Below are 16999 nucleotides of genomic sequence, written 5' to 3' on the forward strand. Positions count from 1 at the left end.
GAATGGGGCGGGGGTTACAAATGCACAGGAGGAGTTGGGTGGTGGTGGGGGAGGGGAGCGCCGACGAAGATAGAGGCCGCTGGTCGGTCTGTTGGCGTCAGGGGAGTGGGAGCACGGGGGGGTGGGGAGATGGACGAGAGGGTGGGGTCCTTCCCCCCTCCTCCCCACCCCCCCCCCCCCCCCCCACACACACACACACCCCGAGCCAACCGACCACCACCCGTAGTTCCTCAAGGACACCGGGCCCTTGCACAGCCGGACGGTGTGCCCTCCAATGGGTGGGTGAGGGTCTCCCTCACGCACTCCACCAGACCTCCCTCAGGAGCCTCTTGAGGGAGATGCTGCACCTTCCTGACAGCCCCCTCCTCCCCTCCCCTCCCCTCCCCTCGGGGTCTCTACGGGGGAAGGTCAACCCAGGGGCTTGTCAGGGACTGTCACTCCAAGGGACTCTCGGAGACGGGGAGGGAGAGAGGGAGAGAGAGATAGGAGATGGAGAGGGAGAGATAGAAGGAGAAAGAGAGGGAGAGGGAGAGAGAGAAAGGAGATGGAGAGGGAGAGATAGAAGGAGAAAGAGAGGGAGAGAGAGAGACAGGAGATGGAGAGGGAGAGATAGAAGGAGAAAGAGACGGGGAGGGAGAGAGAGAGAGAGAGATAGGAGATGGAGAGGGAGAGATAGAAGGAGAAAGAGAGGGAGAGAGAGAGAGAGAGATAGGAGATGGAGAGGGAGAGATAGAAGGAGAAAGAGATGGAGAGGGAGAGAGAGAGACAGGAGATGGAGAGGGAGAGATAGAAGGAGAAAGAGATGGAGAGGGAGAGAGAGAGAGATTGGAGACGGAGAGATAGAAGGAGAAAGAGATGGGGAGGGAGAGAAATAGAAGGAGAGAGAGAGAGGCGGGAGGGAGAGGGAGAGAGAGAGAGAGAGGGAGGGGGGGAGAGAGAGAGAGGCTTCTCAGTACCCTCTGGGTGATGAGGGACGGGCTATCCACCCCGACCCAGTCACAGACCCCCTCATCCCCTCCCCCTCCCCCTCCCGGGATCGAGGTTCGGATTGGCAGGGGTGGGGTAGGTAGGGCGCCTGGGGGTTGGGGAGGGGGTGAGCTACGGACAGTGGGGGGGGGGGGGGGAAGGGGGAAGGCTGGGGGGACATGGACATGGCCAGAGACTGGGGACTGGGTACAATCCGAGGAAGTGGGGGGAGGGAGCTCTTTAGCCGATCCGATGTTGTTGCGGGGGGTGGGGGGGGAGGTCAGGAGGGAGGACACAGCGAAGGGCCAGATCCTTTCGGGGGGGGTGTGAAACCGAGACGGGGTATATCAGCCACAAGGAGACGTCGGGGCAGGGGGGGGGGGAAATGGGATTGTTTTGTCTCGAATGTTAGAGTCTGAGGGAGGGGGTGGGGGCTCCTGAGGGAGGTTTACCCCCTGGGGGGGGGGGGGGGGAATGTGGGTGAGAGGGCGGTTAGTGCACTACCAGAGGAGGTAGTGGTGGAGGAGGACAGTGTAGCGATCTCCAAGACGCAGACCCGCCCCCACCGTGGGCTGGCAGGGCATAGAGGGATGCGGGCACCTGAGAGGGGAAAGTCAGAGCAGTCGATGTGAGGGCTGAACGGTCTCTCCAGCTGTTGTCCACCCTTGGGATTCAAAAGACAGAAGATGTCGAGTTTCTCGCTGACCTCGACGGGGATCAAGACGAAGGAGGGACCCCAGTCCTGAGGCGAGGCGGGGTCCGGGATTATGTTCCAGGTCGTTGGAACTGGGCAACAGGATAACGTTCAGAGACGGGTGAGAGACGAGGGGCTGTCCCCTGCGCCCGGGGGCGCTCAGGGCAATTCTCTGTCTGCACCCCGGTGTACTATCACACGCACCTCCGTCACGCTCAACTCCCTCAGCACCCGCTCCCTCAGCACTGACCCTCCCACAGCACCCACTCCCTCAGCACTGACCCTCCCTCAGCACCCACTCCCTCAGCACTGACCCTCCCTCAGCACTGACCCTCCCACAGCACCCACTCCCTCAGCACTGACCCTCCCTCAGCACTGACCCTCCCACAGCACCCACTCCCTCAGCACTGACCCTCCCTCAGCACTGACCCTCCCTCAGCACCCGCTCCCTCAGCACTGACCCTCCCTCAGCACTGACCCTCCCTCAGCACTGACCCTCCCTCAGCACCCGCTCCCTCAGCACTGACCCTCCCACAGCACCCACTCCCTCAGCACTGACCCTCCCTCAGCACTGACCCTCCCACAGCACCCACTCCCTCAGCACTGACCCTCCCTCAGCACTGACCCTCCCTCAGCACCCGCTCCCTCAGCACTGACCCTCCCACAGCACCCACTCCCTCAGCACTGACCCTCCCTCAGCACTGACCCTCCCACAGCACCCCGTCCCTGAGGTCCCTGCTCTGTGGATCACGACCAGTCACAGCCCTCCCATTCCGAAAAGCATCCTTCCAACGGGACTGTGTGTCTGCAGTGACTGAGCCCGTTCTGAGTCCACTTTGCCAGCTCATCCCTGGCCGCCACGCGACCTCTCCGTTTTCCCCCAGCATCAGGGGCGTTGTCACAAGCCTTTCCCGAGGCCCCGTGTGGACGACACGCGCAGGTCGGGCTGAATTGGCCGTGCTCAGTTGCCCAGAGTGCTGGCTGCGTTGGTCAGAGGGAAGTGGGCCTGGGTGGGGTTGCTCTTCGGAGGGTCGGTGTGGACTGGTTGGGCCGAAGGGCCTGTTTCCGCACTCGTAGGGGAATCTGAACGAAAGACCTCAACCGCTCTTCCCTCCTCAATCGCCTTCCTGATCTTCTCAAAAAAAAACCCGATCGAGTTATTGAGGCGTGACCTTCCCCACACCAGACCATCCTCTTGATGTTAATCAGCCCATTTGCCATGGAACACACATTTGGATCTTGCTGTGTCTATGTGGGTAGATGTAGCCATGGTGGCGCATGTTGAAGGTGGTTGCGGGAGATGGTCACTGTGCCCCGGTACACGGGACACTCGATCCAATGCTGTGCAAGCTGCACGGTTACCTTGAGAGAATCCTGGACGAGCCCCCCCCCCCCCCCCCCAAAGTCCCTTTGCCCTTCAGACTTCGGAATTCTCGCCCCCTTTTGGAAACCGGTTCCGTGCCCGTTCGTCGCGTGAACCCCCAAGGTCGACATCGCACAGTTCCCCCCCCCCACCACCACGTCATAACCCGTGAGAACCCCTCTCCCCCCCCCCCCCCAGCGCGTCGGGGGCAAAAAGGTAAGGCTGAAGCTGTCTTCACTCCCCACCTCCCTCACTCCCCTCCTCCCTCACTTCCCCCTCACTCCCTCCCTCCCCACCTCCCTCACTGCCCTCCTCCCCACCTCCCTCCCTCCCCTCCTCTTCTCCTCCCCTCCTCTTCTCCTCCCCTCCCTTTCTTCTCCCCTCGCCTTCTCCTCCCCCTCCTCCTCCCCTCCCCCTCCACTCCTCCTCCCCTCGCCTCCTCCTCCCCTCGCCTTCTCCTCCCCCTCCCCTTCTCCTCCCCCTCCCCTCCCCTCCTCCTCCCCATTTCCCTCCCTCCCTCCCCACCTCCCTCACTCTCCCCACCTCCCTCTCTCCCCACCTCCCTCACTCCCTCCTCCCTCCCCATCTCCCTCCCTCCCTCTTCCCCTCCCCTACCTCCCTCTTCCCCTCCCCTACCTCCCTCTTCCCCTCCCCTCCCTCTTCCCCTCCCCTCCCTTCCCCCTCCCTCCTCCTTCCCCTCCTCTCCTTACCCTCCCTCCTCCTTCCCCTCCTCCTCCCTCCTTCCCTCCCCCTCCCTCCTTCCCCTCCCCCCTCCTTCCCCTCTCCTCCCTCCTCCTCCCCTCCCCTTCCCTCCCCCTCTCCTCCCTCCTCCTTCCCCTCCCCCTCCATCCTTCCCCTCTCCTCCCTCCTCCTCCCCTCCCCTTCCCTCCCCCTCTCCTCCCTCCTCCTTCCCCTCCCCCTCCCTCCTTCCCCTCCCCCTCCCTCCTTCCCCTCCCCCTCCCTCCTTCCCCTCCCCCTCTCCCTCCTTCCCCTCCCCCTCCCTCCTTCCCCTCCCCTCCTCCCTCCTTCCCCTCCCCTCCTCCCTCCTTCCCCTCCCCTCCTCCCTCCTTCCCCTCCTCCTTCCCCTCCCTCCCTGCAATCTCTCTGCTGGTCGGACTCAGGGCCTGGCGCGGGGGGGAAGAGGGACTCGGTTGTTGGAGGGTCAGCCCCAGGACGTCACTGCAGGGGCTCCCTCAGGGTGGTGTCTGGGGGACACACACCCCCCACCCCACCCCTCCCCCCCACCCCCACCCCCACAACCACCTCCAGCTGCCCCATCGATGACCATCCCCTCCCTCTCAAGGTCAGACCCCGACGACCGCTCAGCGTTCATCCCCCTTTCCCCCCCCCGGCTCCCTCACATCCCAAAACGTCTCGGGTCTGGAACGCGACGGGATCTGGGCAATATCCAGCCTCGGGCTGACGAGGGGCGAGGAACATTCAACCCACCCCCCAAACCCCAGGCCCTGTCCGTCTCCAACGAGAGAGAGAGAGAGAATCTAACCATCGCCCCCTTGACGTTCAATGGCGTTCCCGTCACTGAATCCCCCTTCCCCCCCACTATCAACATCCTGGGGGTTACCGTCTCCAACAAGAGAGAATCTAACCATCGCCCCCTTGACGTTCAATGGCGTTCCCGTCACTGAATCCCCCTTCCCCCCCACTATCAACATCCTGGGGGTTACCGTCTCCAACGAGAGAGAGAGAGAGAGAATCTAACCATCGCCCCCTTGACGTTCAATGGCGTTCCCGTCACTGAATCCCCCTTCCCCCCCACTATCAACATCCTGGGGGTTACCGTCTCCAACGAGAGAGAGAGAGAGAGAATCTAACCATCGCCCCCTTGACGTCAATGGCGTTACCGTCACTGAATCCCCCTCCCCCCCCACTATCAACATCCTGGGGGTTACCGTCTCCAACAAGAGAGAGAGAATCTAACCATCGCCCCCTTGACGTTCAATGGCGTTCCCGTCACTGAATCCCCCTTCCCCCCCACTATCAACATCCTGGGGGTTACCGTCTCCAACGAGAGAGAGAGAGAGAGAATCTAACCATCGCCCCCTTGACGTTCAATGGCGTTACCGTCACTGAATCCCCCTTCCCCCCCACTATCAACATCCTGGGGGTTACCGTCTCCAACGAGAGAGAGAGAGAGAGAGAATCTAACCATCGCCCCCTTGACGTCAATGGCGTTACCGTCACTGAATCCCCCTCCCCCCCCACTATCAACATCCTGGGGGTTACCGTCTCCAACGAGAGAGAATCTAACCATCGCCCCCTTGACGTTCAATGGCGTTACCGTCACTGAATCCCCCTTCCCTCCCCCACTATCAACATCCTGGGGGTTACTGTCTCCAACGAGAGAGAGAGAGAGAATCTAACCATCGCCCCCTTGACGTTCAATGGCGTTACCGTCACTGAATCCCCCTTCCCCCCCACTATCAACATCCTGGGGGTTACCGTCTCCAACGAGAGAGAGAGAGAGAGAGAATCTAACCATCGCCCCCTTGACGTTCAATGTCGTTACCGTCACTGAATCCCCCTTCCCCCCCCACTATCAACATCCTGGGGGTTACCGTCTCCGAGAGAGAGAGAGAATCTAACCATCGCCCCCTTGATGTTCAATGGCTGTAATATGGTGCCATGATTGAAGACGGACTAATCCAATGGTATTTGTAAAGAAGGACACCTTATTTACGTAAATTGTCATGCCAAGTACTGGTCCAAGCTTCATTCAAATGGTTAATTAACGCGTCAGTATTCAGCTTTTGAAAACTCTGTGTCCTCTTATCTTTGAACTGCATGGTAATTCTACAAATTAGTATGTTCAACCAGGCCACCTTATAGTGTTCTTTAAAACCGAGAAACCACTTTGTTATAATAAAAATCTACATATTTTGTTGCCTAAATTCAAATTTTAGATCCTCACAATGAGAGAGAGATTCTAACTGTCGCCCCCTTGATGTTCAATGGCGTTACCATCACTGAATCCCCCTTCCCCCCCACTATCAACATCCTGGGGGTTACCGTCTCCAACGAGAGAGAGAGAGATTCTAACTGTCGCCCCCTTGACGTTCAATGGCGTTACCGTCACTGAATCCCCCTTCCCCCCCACTATCAACATCCTGGGGGTTACCGTCTCCAACGAGAGAGAGAGAGAATCTAACCATCGCCCCCTTGACGTTCAATGGCGTTACTGTCACTGAATCCCCCTTCCCCCCCCCCCACTATCAACATCCTGGGGGTTACCGTCTCCAACGAGAGAGAGAGAATCTAACCATCGCCCCCTTGACGTTCAATGGCATTACCATCACTGAATCCCCCTTCCTCCCCCACTATCAACATCCTGGGGGTTACCGTCTCCAACGAGAGAAAGAGAGAGAATCTAACCATCGCCCCCTTGACGTTCAATGGCGTTACCGTCACTGAATCCCCCTTCCCCCCCACTATCAACATCCTGGGGGTTACCGTCTCCGAGAGAGAGAGAATCTAACCATCGCCCCCTTGACGTTCAATGGCATTACCGTCACTGAATCCCCCTTCCCCCCCCCCCCCCCCCCCCACTATCAACATCCTGGGGATTACCGTCTCCAACGAGAGAGAGAGAGAGAATCTAACCATCGCCCCCTTGACGTTCAATGGCGTTACCGTCACTGAATCCCCCTTCCCCCCCCACCCACTATCAACATCCTGGGGGATCCCATTGAGCAGAAACTGAACTGGGACCCAGCCCCATATCAATCCTGTGGCTACGAGATCAGGTCAGAGGCTGGGAATCCTGCAGCGAGTAACTCCCCTCCTCACTCCCTCCCTCCCCCCGAAGCCTGTCCCACCCTCGACAAGGCACGGGTGAGGGAACACTCCCCACTCGCCCGGACAGGATGGGGGGATGGGGGGGGACTGGCTCCCACACACACACTCGAGAAGCTCAACACTGTCCGGGATAGGGATAGACAATAGGTGCAGGAGTAGGCCATTCAGCCCTTCGAGCCCGCACTGCCATTCAATATGATCATGGCTGATCATCCTTAATCAGTATCCTGCTCCTGCCTTATCTCCATAACCCTTGATTCCACTATCCTTGAGAGCTCTATCCAACTCTTTCTTAAATGAATCCAGAGACTGGGTCTCCACTGCCCTCTGGGGCAGAGCATTCCACACAGCCACCACTCTCTGGGTGAAGACGTTTCTCCTCATCTCTGTCCTAAATGGTCTACCCCTGTATTTTTTTTTATATATCGATACTTTTATTAGAAATTTAATATTTTTACAAGTTTACAAAAATAAACAAAACTCTCAAATATAAACATTGATATACAATTAAATCAAATATACAATAGCCAAAATTTAACAAAAGAAGAAAGAAAAAAAAAACCCGAAAAAGAAAAAAAAAACTCAACTATCTACTAATCTAACCTATAACTAACCAGAGTGTATATTTAAGTCTCTTACACGCTCGGAATGTGTTAACATCAGATGTAATAAAACCCGTATTCGTGCGGGATTCCTCCCCCGAGGGGCCGCGGACCAGCCAGGTTTGTAATCTCAATTAAATAAAAGCCCTTGTTAGGATAGCCGCAACATCTGTATTTATGTAATTCAAGAAGGGCTGCCATATTTTATAAAATAATTCGGCCTTTCGGTGCACCATATTTGTGAGGAAGTCAAGGGGAATACATTCCATGATTAATCTGTGCCAATTTGAAAGTCCGGGGGGGGGGGGCCCTCAGCCGCCCAGTTCACCAAAATATTTTTCCTTGCACAGAAAGAGAGAATAGAAAATAGTCTCTTCCCGTACGTGTCCAGGGAGGGAAAGTTCGAAAAGCCCAAGAGGAGAGATACAGGGTCCACTTTAATTTCCGTTCCTAGAATTTCTGTCAGGGTACTTGCTACTTTAGTCCAGTATCTACAGATCTTATGACAGGTCCATAGGCAATGTACAAGAGTGCCCACCTCTATTTTACATTTGGGACACAGTGGGATGTTCCTGCCTTAAATTTTGCCAATCGATCCGGTGCTATATGGGCCCTATGCAGTATCTTCAGCTGGATGGCCTGGGTTCTGTTACAGATAGTAATTCTTCTAGCGTTTTCCCAAATATCATTCCACGTTTCTGTGGAGATTTCTAGTCCCAGATCCTGATCCCATGTTTTAAGCAGATTATCCATATCTCCCGATACTTCATCATGTAATAAATGATAAATATTACTGACGGAAGATAGCCCCTACTGGTCGTAGGACACTACATTCTCTATCTGATTTATAAAGACTATCTAATAACGTAGTCTTCTTCTGTATATCGTCTCGAATTTGGAAGTATCGAAAGAGGTCTCCATTGGGTAATCCGAATTTCTGACGCAGCTGTCCGAAAGACATCAGGACCCCGTCTTTAAATAAATCCCCGAGACATGAGATACCCCTGGATCTCCAGAGTTTAAAAGTGGCATCTGTTAACCCCGGTTGGAATCCCCATGCTCCCACTATCGGTGCATAGGGGGATGTTTTATGTGAATTGCACTCATTTTGCCGCATTATATTCCAAGCCTTGATTGTATTCAGTATTATAGGGTTTTTACAGTGATCTGTAATGATTTTCCTCTTGTCTGAGAATAAAAGGTTAATAAGTGGGTATTTTACTTGAGAGTCCTCGATGTCCAACCAGATTGATTGTGGATCAGACAAGACCCAATCGGCTATGTAACTTAATAGGGAACTTAACTGATATTTCCTAAAGTCTGGGAAATCCAATCCTCCCCTTGCCTGTGGAAGCTGTAGCTTCTTCAGCTTAATGAGGGGCCGCCTATGATTCCAGATAAAGGAACCCAACCAGCCGTATAATTTACATAGAGCCGTCCTCGACAGCATCACCGGAAGCATTCTCATAGGGTATAGGAGACGGGGCAGGATATTCATTTTGATTAATGCTATTCTACCCAACCAGGAAATTGGCAGGTCTCCCCATCGCTGGAGGTCCTGCCTTATCCTCTCCTGTAAATGCACAAAGTTAGCCTTATATAACTGACCAAATACTGGAGTAATAAAAATGCCTAAATATAAGAAGCCCTCCAGGGACCAATGAAAGGGAAAAAGGGATCCGTCCGCTAAGCGGGGTATCACAGCAAGGCCACCCATTGGCATAGCCTCCGATTTTGAGAAATTAATTTTATAGCCTGAGAATGCGCTAAATGTATTAATAACTTGGATTAAGCGAGGTATGGACATCAAAGGGTTACTGAGGAATAGAAGAACATCATCTGCATAAAGGGTAATTTTATGTTTACCTGTACCAATCCTCGGGGCCGTTATATTAGGATCAGCCTGTATAGCTTCTGCTAATGGTTCAATTATTAGCGTAAATAACAATGGCGAGAGGGGACATCCCTGACGGCAGCCCCTACCCACACTGAAGCCATCCGAGCCTAATCCATTGGTAACCACAACTGCTTTGGGATCATTATACAATGTTGAGACCCATTTGGTAAACACCTGTCCAACGTCAAACCTCTCCAATGTGTAAAACAAATATGACCATTCAACCCTATCAAATGCCTTTTCCGCGTCTAATGAAACCACTACTCCTGGTATCTTTCCCTGATGACAAGCTTGAATCATATTCAGAGCCCTTCTAACATTATTGGATGATCTACAGCCCTTAATAAACCCCGTCTGATCCTCCTTTATAATATGTGGCAGTACCCTTTCTAGTCTCAGTGCTAACGTTTTAGAAAGGATTTTAAAATCTACATTTAGCAAGGATATTGGTCTATATGATGTATGATCTTCTGGGTCCTTTCCTTTTTTAAGGATAAGAGAGATATTTGCCTCTTTCAGCGAAGGCGGGAGACAGCCCTGACTATATGCATAGTTATACATGTCCATAAGTGGACCAACCAGTATTTCTGTAAATTCTTTATAGAATTCAGCTTGAAAACCATCTGGGCCAGGTGCCTTACCGCTCTGAAGTTGCCTGATTGCGTCAAGTATTTCTTGGACTGTTAGAGGAGCATTTAAGACCGATACCTGTTCCGGAGTTAGGCCCGGAAAGGTCAAATTTTTAAAACATGACTGCATCCTCCTCATCCTGTCTTCACAATCCTGCGATTTATATAACTGAGAATAAAATTCTCTAAAGATCGCATTAATCTTTTTATGATCATGAGTCAGAATGCCCGTACTTTCCTTGATAGACGTAATAGTCTGAGGGGCCTTTTTTTTCTTTGCAAGAAATGCTAAGTATCTACCCGGTTTGTCGCCATATTCATATAACCTTTGTTTGGCAAATAATATTTCCCTCTTAGCCGTTTACCCCGTATTTTTAAGCTGTGTCCTCTGGTTTGGCACACACCCATCAGCGGAAACATGTTTCCTGCCTCCAGAGTGTCCAATCCTTTCATAATCTTATACGTCTCAATCAGATCCCCTCTCAGTCTTCTAAACTCAAGGGTATACAAGCCCAGTCGCTCAGTCTTTCAGTGTAAGGTAATCCCGCCATTCCAGGAATTGACCTCGTGAACCTACGCTGCACTCCCTCAATAGCCAGAATGTCTTTCCTCAAATTTGGAGACCAGAACTACACACAGTACTCCAGGTGTGGTCTCACCAGGGCCCTGTACAGCTGCAGAAGCACCTCTTTGCTTCTATACTCAATCCCTCTTGTTATGAAGGCCAGCATGCTATTAGCCTTCTTCACTACCTGCTGTACCTGCATGCTTGCCTTCATTGACTGGTGTACAAGAACACCCAGATCTCTCTGTATTGCCCCTTTACCTAAATTCATTCCATTGAGGTAGTAATCTGCCTTCCTGTTCTTGCCACCAAAGTGGATAATCGTACATTTATCCACATTAAACTGCATCTGACCACGCACCTAACCTGTCCAGGTCACCCTGTAATCTCCTAACATCCTCATCACATTTCACCCTGCCACCCAGCTTTGTATCATCAGCAAATTTGCTAATGTTATTGCTGATACCATCTTCTATATCACTAACATATATTGTAAAAAGCTGCGGTCCCAGCACGGATCCCTGCGGTACCCCACTGGTCACTGCCTGCCATTCCGAAATGGAGCCGTTTATCACTACCCTTTGTTTCCTATCAGCCAACCAATTTTCAATCCAATCTAGTACTTTGCCCCCAATACCATGTGCCCTAATTTTACTCACTAACCTCCTGTGTGGGACTTTATCAAAAGCTTTCTGAAAGTCCAGGTACACTACATCCACTGGATTTCCCTCGTCCATCTTCAGAGTTACATCCTCAAAAAATTCCAGAAGATTAGTCAAGCATGATTTCCCCTTCATAAATCCATGCTGACTCTGACCTATCCTGTTACTACTATCCAGATGTGCCATAATTTCATCCTTTATAATAGACTCCAGCATCTTTCCCACCACTGAGGTCAGACTAACTGGTCTATAATTTCCTGCTTTCTCTCGCCCACCTTTCTTAAAAAGTGGTACAACATCAGCCACCCTCCAATCCTCAGGAACCGATCCCGAATCTATCGAACTCTGGAAAATAATCACCAACGCATCCACGATTTCCCGAGCCACCTCCTTCAGTACCCTGGGATTAGACCATCAGGCCCTGGAGACTTATCAACCTTCAGATCTAACAGTCTCTCCAACACCAAATCCTGGCAAATATAAATTCCCTTAAGTTCAGGTCCTTCAGCCACTGTTACCTCAGGGAGATTGCTTGTGTCTTCCCCAGTGAACACAGATCTGAAGTACCCATTTAATTCTTCTGCCATTTCTTTGTTCCCCGGAATATATTCCCCTGTTTCTGTCTTCAAGGGCCCAATTTTTGTCCTAACCATTTTTTTGCCTTGCACATAGCTAAAAAAGCTTTTACTATCCTCCTTAATATTCTTGGCCAGTTTACCTTCGTACCTCATTTTTTCTCTGCGTATTTCCTTCTTAGTAATCCTCTGTTGCTCTTTAAAAGCTTCCCAGTCCTCCGTTTTCCCACTTATCTTTGCTATGTTATACTTTTTCTCTTTTAACTTTATATGTTCCTTAACTTCCCTCGTCAGCCACGGCCGCCCATGCCTCCTCCTAGGATCTTTCTTCCTTTTAGGAATGAACTGATCCTGCACCTTCTGCATTATACACAGAAATATCCGCCATTGTTCCTCCACGGTCATCCCTGCTAAGGTATTGCACCATTGAACTTTGGCCAGCTCCTCCCTCATAGCTCCATAGTTCCCTTTATTCAACTGAAATATTGTCACTTCCGACTGTACCCTCTCCCTCTCAAATTGCAGATTGAAGCTTATTGTATTATGGTCACTACTTCCCAATGGCTCCTTCACTTCGAGGTCCCTGACCAATTCTGGTTCGTTACACAATACCAGATCCAGAATTGCCTTCTCCCTGGTTGGCTCCAGCACCAGCTGCTCTAAGAATCCATCTCGGAGGCACTCCACAAAGTCTCTTTCTTGAGGCCCAATACCATCCTGATTCTCCCAGTCTACCTGCATGTTAAAATCCCCCATAACAACTGTAGTGACATCTTTGCGACAGGCCAATTTCAGCTCCTTATTCAACTTACATCCGACATCCAGACTACTGTTTGGGGACCTGTAGATGACTCCCAAGAGGGTCTTTTTACCCTTATTATTTCTCAGCTCTATCCACACTGACTCTACATCCCCTGACTCTAGGTCCCCCCGCGCAAGGGACTGAATATCCTCCCTTACCAACAGGGCCCCCCCACCCCCTCTGCCCGTCAGTCTGTCCTTACAGATGGGGTGGAGGGGAACGGAGCATCCCCACCTTCCACACTCCCTCCCTACTCTCGCTGGCAGCCGGGCTCATGAGGAATGTTGGGCTGAGCTCCAACACCCCACCGATGCTCGGTAGTAGCAGCATGTACCGAATACAAGGACCCGCCGCTGACATTCACCAAACATCCTCGGGCAGCACCTTCCAAACCCACGGCCACCTCCCTGCAGGGAAACACCTTCCCAACCTCCTGCTCTGTCCAGTCTGTTTGGTAAGTTTCAGTCAGATCCTTCCCCCAAACCCCCCATCCTCCATCGATGATCCACCCAGAGTCCTCAAACGTTCCTCGTGCGTTAGGCTGTTTTGTTCCTGGGACCAATCCCGCTCTGAACGTGCTGCACGGGGCCAGTCCGCCCCCTTCCTGAGACACGGGTGTGCGCCCAACACTCCAAACGTGGCGTTACCAGAGCCCGTAGGGAGCCTCCGAAGTCCATCCCCGCTTTCGTGACCAAGCCCTCTCGCGGTAAACGCCACCGCTGCGCTCTCCTTCCCAAACTACTGAGCCGTCCTGCAAGGTCACCTTGAGAGAGTCCCGGACTGGGACCCCCTTTGCCCTCCAGGTTTCGGAATCTCCTGGAAAGCAGTCCCGCGCCTCTGTCCGTCCCGGCCAGGGCGCACGGCCCATCTGCCACTTCCTTGCCCGCTCTCCCGACCCGTCCAAACCCTTCTGAGGCCTGCCCAACCCTTCGCTGTTGTCTGTCCCTGGGCAAGCCTAGCCAGAACGGCCTCAGCCCCACGATGGTTGACGTATGGAGTGAAAGGGTTGCCGTCCCAACTCTGAGCGCCCCTCAGCCTCCGACGCTCCAGGGAAAACAGCCCCAGCCTGTCCAGCCTCTCCCTGTCGCTCAAACCCTCCAACATCCTTGTCAATCTTTTCCGAACCCCTCCCACAACATCCTTCCTGTAGCGGGGAGACCGGGATTGAACACAATATTCCAACAGGGGCCCCTAACCAATGTCCTGTACAGCCGCAACATGACCTCCCAACCCCTGTACTCAATACTCTGACCAATAAAGGAAAGCATACCCAACGCCTCCTTCACTATCCTATCTACCTGCGACCCCACTTTCAAGGAGCTATGAACCTGCACTCCAAGGTCTCTGTGTTTGAGACCTATAAGATAATCCGAGGGTTCGACAGGGAGAGCCTTTTCCCTCGGACGGTGATGGCTAACATGAGGGGACACAGCTTTAAACTGAGGGGTGATAGATACAGGACAGATGTCAAGGGTAGTGTCTTTACTCAGAGAGTAGTCGGTGCGTGGGCCTGTAACAGGAGGAGGCTCGCCAACTTTAAGGGCATTTAAATGGGCATTGGACGGGCGTATGGAGGGGAGTGGAACAGTGTGGGTTAGATGGGCTTCAGATTGGTTCCACAGGTCGGTACGACATCGAGGGGCCGAAGGGCCTGGACTGCGTTGGGATGTTCTAGGTTCTATGATGTCCCACACACCGTATGCCTTCTTAACAGCACTATCCACCCGGGTGGCAACTTTCAGGGACCCTATGTACCTGGACTCCAAGATCCCTCTGCACATCCACACTACCAAGAATCTTTCCATTGACCCAGTACTCTCTGCCTTCCTGTTATTCTTCCCAAAGTGCATCACCTCACATTTAGCTGCATTGAACTCCATTTGTCACCTCTCAGTATAATTCTGCAGTTTATCCAAGTCCCCCTGCAACCTGTAACATTCTTCCACACTGTCCATTACTCCACCGACTTTAGTGTCGTCTGCAAATTTACTAATCCATCCACCTATGTCCGCGTCTAAGTCATTTATAAAAATGACAAACAGCAGTGGTCCCAAAACTTGTGACACACGACTAGTAACCGGGCTCCAGGCTGAATATTTTCCATCAACCACCACTCGCTGCCTTCTTTCAGAAAGCCAGTTTCTAATCCAAACTGCTAAATCACCCTCAATTCCATGCCTCTGCATTTTCTCCAACAGCCTACCATGTGGAACCTTATCTAAGGCCTTACTGAAGTCCATGTCTACCACGTTAACTGCCCTACCCTCATCTACGTGCTTGGTCACCTTCTCAAAATAATCAATGAGGTTTGTGAGACACAACCTGCCCTTGACGAAACGATGTTGACTATCTGAAATCAAATTGGTGCTTGCCAGATGATTATAAATCCTATCTCTCATAATCCTTTCCAAAACCTTTCCTACAACAGGAGTGAGGCTCACTGCTCTATAATTACCTGGGTTATTTCTACTGCCCTCCTTGAACAAGGCCACAACATTTGCAATCCTCCAGTCCTCTGGTACTAAACCTGTAGACAATGATGACTCAAATATCAAAGCCAAAGCCTCTGCTATCCCCTCCCTAGCTTCCCAGAGAATCCTCGGATAAATCCCATCTGGCCCAGGGGACTTGTCTACTTTCACTCATTCTAGAATTGATAACACCTGTTTGTAACTAACCTCGATCCTTTCTAGTCTAATATCTCGTACCTCATTCTTCTCCTCTACAATATTCACCTTTTCCTGAGTGAACACCGATGAGAAATGTTCGTTTAGCGCCTCTCCGATCTCCACAGGGCCCACACTCAACTTCCCACCTCTGTCTTTGACTGGCCCTATTCCTACCCTAGTCATCCTTTTATCCCTCACATACCTACAGAAAGCTTTAGGGTTCCCCTTTATTCTATTTGCTAAAAACTGCTCGTGTCCTCTCCTTGCTCTTCATAACTCTCTCTTTAAATCCTCCCTAGCTGATCTGTAACTCTTCATCGCCTCATCTGAACCATCTCGCCTCATCAACACATAAGCCTCCACGTTCTGCTGGACAAGAGAAACAACCTCTGTTGTAAACCACGGTTCCCTTACCTTATCACTTCCTCCCTGCCTGACAGGGACATACCTATCAAGGACACGCAATATCTGTTCCTTAAACCAGCTCCACATTTCCATTGTCTGTATCCCCTGCATTTTGCTACCCCATTCTGTGCATCCTAATTCTTGCCTAATCGCATTATAATTGCCCTTGCCCCATCGATAGCTCTGCCCTGTGGCACGTACCTATCCCTTTCAGCTAAACTAAATGTAACTGAATCATGGTCACTCTCTCCAAAGTGCTCATCTACAACTAAATCCAACACCTGGCCTGGTTCATTACCAAGCACCAGATCCCTCTTGTTGGCCCTTTGACATACTGTGTCAGGAAACCCTCCTGTACACACTGGACAAAAACTGACCCATCCGATGTACTAGAGATATAGCATTTCCAGTCAATGTTGGGGAAGTTAAAGTCCCCCACAATGACCACCCTGTTCCTTTCACTCCTACCCAGAATAATTTTGATAATCCTCTCCTCCACTTCCCTGGAACTCTGCAGAGGCCTATAAAAGACTCCAAGCAGTGTGACCTCTCCTCTCCTGTTTCTAACCTCTGCCCACACTACCTCAGTAGTCAAGTCCTCATCAAAAGGTCTCTCAGCCACCGCCATTCTGTCCTTGACTAACAAAGCCACACCTCCCCCTCTTTCACCACCTTGCCTGTTCTTAATGAATGACCTAAACTCTGGAACCTGCAGCACCCATTCCTCACCCTGCTTTATCCGTGTCTCCGAAATGGCCACAAGATCGAAGTCCCAGGTACCTATCCATGCTGCAGGCTCACCTACCTAATTCTGAATGAGTCCCAATTATCCATGTACCTGAAACCCTCCCTCACGCACCATCCCTTCAGTCCAGCTGATATCTCTCCCTATTCCTCGCCTCGCTATCCCGCGATACGGGTAACGAACCAGAGACAACAACTCTGTTTGTTCTAGCTCTCAGCTTCCACCGGAGCTCGCTGCAATCCTGCCTTACCTCCCTATCCCTCTTTCTACCTATGTCGTTGGTACCTACATGGACCATGACTTAAGGCTGGTCCCTTCAGGACCCCAAAATAATGACCTGAGACATCATGGATCCTGGTACCTGGGAGGCAACACACCGACCGTGAGTCTCGTTCGTTCCCAACAAACTTTCTATCTGAGCCTCTAACTATCGAGTCCCCAATGACTAACACTCTCCCCCTTTCCCTCCTTCCCCTCTGCGCAACAGGGACAGGCTCTGTGCTAGAGACCTGAGCCTCACTGCATACCCCTGGTAGACAGGATAGTGAAGGAGGCGTTTGGTATGCTTTCCTTTATTGGTCAGAGTATTGAGTACAGGAGTTGGGAGGTCAT

Source organism: Chiloscyllium plagiosum, unplaced genomic scaffold (genome assembly GCF_037043375.1).
Source record: "Chiloscyllium plagiosum isolate Xiang-an unplaced genomic scaffold, Cpla_swu_hap1 HiC_scaffold_53Y, whole genome shotgun sequence".
Classification (NCBI taxonomy): domain Eukaryota; kingdom Metazoa; phylum Chordata; class Chondrichthyes; order Orectolobiformes; family Hemiscylliidae; genus Chiloscyllium; species Chiloscyllium plagiosum.